Genomic DNA, 4,501 nt, shown 5'->3' with positions numbered 1-4,501 from the left:
ATCTATCTATCTATCTATCTATCTATCTATCTATCTATCTATCTATCTATCTATATATATATTTTTTTAGGATGAGTTGAAAACTAACCCTCCCACCGTCTCCCCTACCCAACAATAACAATGACACAGAAATAAACATAAACAAGAATAAAGAAGTGCATGCATTTTTATTTTTTTTAAAGATTTTTATTTATTTATTTGACAGAGAGACACAGTGAGAGAGGGAACACAAGCAGGGGGAGTGGGAGAGGAAGAAGCAGGCTTCCCACTGAGCAGGGAGCCTGACACAGGGCTCGATCCCAGGACCCTGGGATCATAACCTGAGCCAAAGGCAGATGCTTAATGACTGAGCCACCCAGACGCCCCAAGAAATGCATGCATTTTTAAATTTTACCTCAATGACAGTTCAAATACAAGACTGTTCAAATTATTCTATTAATAGAGCTCCCAGGCTTAGTTCTTTTTGAGAATATGTGTGTTGGATAAAGCCCAACCTTGGTTTGGGACATGTGATTTCCACATGTGGTGATTTCCATATGTGATAGAATTTCTAGGTCCCAGAATTTGTTTCTCATTTCTCTGTTCAGATATGGTTATTTGATATACATCTGTTAGGATAGTTGTCTGGCTTGCCCCAGAAGAAGAAAATTATTGCCTATCTTCCATCCAAAGCTGTAGTCCCTCAACGTAGGTTCATATCATGTGGCAGCCATAGAAGTGTGCTTTTCAAATAATTGGTAAAGAGAACCAGCTGTGTATTGCGAAACTGGCTCACAGTCTCCAGCTTTGATTGCCTGTAGATTGTACTTCAGCTTGCCAGTCTTGACCTTCTAGAAAGTCCTCATCAGTGACTGAGCACCATGGAGGTACAAGAACTTGCTGTTGTGGTCAGTTCAGGACTCCGCTGTGGAGTTGTACTATGCTTTGAGGCTCTTTTTACCCAGTGTTCCTTCCCCCAGCCCCCTTCTTTCAGAGATATAGGACCTGTATTACAGTCTGAAGGCTTTTCTTGCCTATTCTTTCTCCCTCCCTCTTTTAACTTTCATAGGCATTATCTCTCAATAAATCTGTATTTCTAATTCCACCTTAGTATCTGCTGCCCAGGGGATCTATCTAACACATAAGATTAGTTTTCTGTGACTTTGAAGATATGTGCTTTTCTTAGACTAATTTTTTCTCTTTGTTATGTGGCTTAATTTGATCAGTTATAAGATACTGCTATGTCCTGACTGTGTCCCCTCAAAATTCATATACTAAAATCTAATCCTCAAGTTGATGGTATTGGGAGGTAGGAGATGATTAGAGCCCTTATAAAAAAAAAAAGGCCCACAAAGCTCCCTTACCCCCTACAACACAGCGTGAAGGTACTGTGAAACAGAAAGTAAGCTCTTACTACAAATGGAATGTGCTAGCACTTTGATCTTGTACTTCCTAGCCTCAATAGCTGTTGTATATAAGCCAGCCAGTGTATGGTATTTTGCCTGAACTAAAACAGAGGAATATTTCAGGATTTATTTTTTTGGGGGGGGGGTGAGTTAAGAGTATGCATGTAATGATCAGCATTAATCTGTGTAAATATATTTTTTTCTTCAGGATTTATATATCCATTTAACCCATGCTTGCTGAGCACCTATTATAGGTTATAGTCTGTTCTAATGCTGGGATATGGCAATGGACAGTACAGACAGAAACTTTGCTTTTATTGGATTTATTCTGCTGAGTGGAAACTGTAAATAAACTTAAAAATAAAATATATTCTATTTAGATGCTTTGAGGTAAGGTAGAGAAAAATAAAGATAGAGATTTGAGTGGGTCCAGAATGTTTTCTTATCCTCCATAAGGTCATAGGCGGTGAATTCAGAGGTTCAGAGATAACTTGAGAGTTGTGCAGTTATGTTTTAGAATTGATATAAACAAAGCTAAAAGATATTAGTAATGATGATCACAAATAAAATAGTAGCCATGGTGTTGCTAGTGTTGTAGAAGGGAGTGATAGTCTAGACAGAAGTACACAGATTAAGTAATCCAGTATGAGTCTATGCTTTCCATATATTCACATCTTAAAGAATCTCAAAATTACTTTTGTTTGTTCATGACATTATAATGATGCAGGGCTTTTTAAAACCAACATTTAAATTTGATGTATGATGACAAACACAGATAGTTTGTATTTCTTCTTTAGCTATTATCTGTACGTCTCTTCATTAAACTGAATTTTTCCAAACTTACACGTTTGTAAAGTTCTAATTCTGACATGCTTGGCAATTTTTGCTGTTTTTGATCATATTACCATGTATCCAGGTGGTAATATCTAAATGCTTGGTAATCTTATTTCAATGGTGCTTCAGAATTTAAAATTTTTGGAGACATATTAAGCCTCATTAAACATTCATATTTAATTAAAAAGCAAATATGTGATAACATCAAAACAAAGAAATGAATTCAGATGACATGGAGTAGCATGTAAATTCTATGAATTAATAAATTAGCAAAAACAGAAAATTCACATCTTACACCTCTACCTGGAACATTTCTTTTGGCACCAAATGTAGGATACATTTGGATTTCATCAATATTAAAATATGTAAAATGCATGTTTATATTGCCTCCATATAAGGTTAAAATCATCACTTCAATTCGCATTTGGGCCTAATCATGCTAGTAGCACATGTGTCCTAAAAAGAGAGGCCATTTTCCTTTTAAGCATGACTTTATCACATCAGTTGCTTTTTAATGATTAATTGCAGAATCCATGTGCATGTACTCACAATAGGTTGGATCCATCTTAGACTACTTTTCATTCCTCTTTGTGTCTGAGAACAGTGTTGGAGGACTGACATTACCTGACCTTAACATTTACTATAAAGCTACAGTAATCAGGACAGTATGTTGGTAAAAGAGTAGACAGATCACTGGAATAGAATGGAGAGCCCCAAAATAGACCCACATAAATATAGTCAACTGATATGTGACAGAAGAGCAAAGGCAACACAATGGAGCAAAGATTGTCTCTGCAACAAGTGGCTCTGGGAAAATAGGACATATGCATGCAAAAGGATGAATCTGAACACAAGTCTTACACCCCTCACAAAATTAAATCTTAGTGCTCACTTTGGCAGCACATATACTAAAACTGGAAGGATACAGAGATGATTAGCATGGCTCCTGTGCAAGAATGGCATGCAAATTTGTGAAGCGTTCCACATTTTTGGAAACAACAGATGTTGGTGAGGATGTGGAGAAAGGGGAACCCTCTTGCACTGTTGGTGGGAATGCAGGCTGGTGCAACCACTCTGGAAAACAGTGTGGAAGCTCCTGAGGACGTTAAAAGTAGAGTTACCCTATGACCCAGCAATTGCACTACTAGGTATTTATCCAAAGGATAAAAAAATTCTGATTCAAAGGGGCACATGCTCTCCAATGTTTATAGCATCATTATCAACAATAGCCAAATTGTGGAAAGAGGCCAAATGTCCATTGACTGATGAGAGGATAAAGAAGAGGTAGTGTGTGTACTACACACACACACACACACACACACACACACACACACAGAGGAATATTACTCAGCCATCAAAAAGAATGAAATCTTGCCATTTGCAACAACGTGGATGGAGCTAGAGTGTATTATGGTAAGCAAAATAAGTCAGTCGGAGAAAGGCAAGTACCATATGATTTTACTCATTTGTGGAATTTAAGAAACAAAACAGATGAACATAGGGAAAATGTAAAAAAAATAAAAAAGGAGAGAGGGAGGCATCCCATGAGAGACTCTTAACTATAGAGAACAAACAGAGGGTTGCTGGAGGGGAGGTGGGTGGGGGATGGGCTAAATGGGTGATGGGTATTAAGGAGGGCACATTTTATTTTATTTTGTTATTTTATTTTATTTATTTTATTTTGTTATGTTATGTTAGTCACCATACATTACATCATTAGTTTTTGATGTAGTGTTCCATGATTCATTGTTTGCATATAACACCCAGTGCTCCATGCAGAACGTGCCCTCTTTAATACCCACCACCAGGCTAACCCATGCCCCCACCCCCCTCCCCTCTAGAACCCTCAGTTTGTTTCTCAGAGTCCATAGTCTCTCATGGTTCCTCTCCCCCTCTGATTCCCCCCCTTCATTTTTTCCTTCCTACTATCTTCTTTTTAAGGAGGGTACTTGTTGTGATGAGCACTGGGTGTTATATATAAGTGATGAATCACTAAATTCTACTCCTGAAACTAATATTATACTATATGTTAACTAACTAAAATTTAAATAAAATCTTGAAACACACAGACACACAGACACACACACAAATGAATCATAGACCTAAAAATGCAAAGCTATAAATCTCCTAGAAGATAACAGGAGAAAATCTAGATGACTTTGGGTTTGGAGATGACTTTTTATTTATTTAATTTATTTTTTATTTTTTATTTTATTTTTTAAAAGATTTTATTTATTTATTTGACAGAGAGATAGAGCACAAGTAGGCAGAGCAGCAGGCAG

The 4,501-nt window shown here is 37.0% G+C and overlaps 1 non-coding gene across 1 annotated transcript; it reads left to right on the top strand.

Moving 5' to 3' along the window:
- The first annotated feature begins 3,103 nt into the window (after window positions 1-3,103).
- On the top strand, window positions 3,104-3,210 carry LOC123324149. The gene has a single exon (XR_006539641.1). It is a non-coding gene; the product is annotated as a U6 spliceosomal RNA (small nuclear RNA).
- Window positions 3,211-4,501: the final 1,291 nt, after the last annotated feature.

This window comes from Neomonachus schauinslandi, chromosome 2 (genome assembly GCF_002201575.2).
Source record: "Neomonachus schauinslandi chromosome 2, ASM220157v2, whole genome shotgun sequence".
Taxonomy (NCBI): Eukaryota; Metazoa; Chordata; class Mammalia; order Carnivora; family Phocidae; genus Neomonachus; species Neomonachus schauinslandi.
Note: the sequence above shows the minus strand (reverse complement) of the source record. Positions and strands in the feature narration are given on the sequence as shown.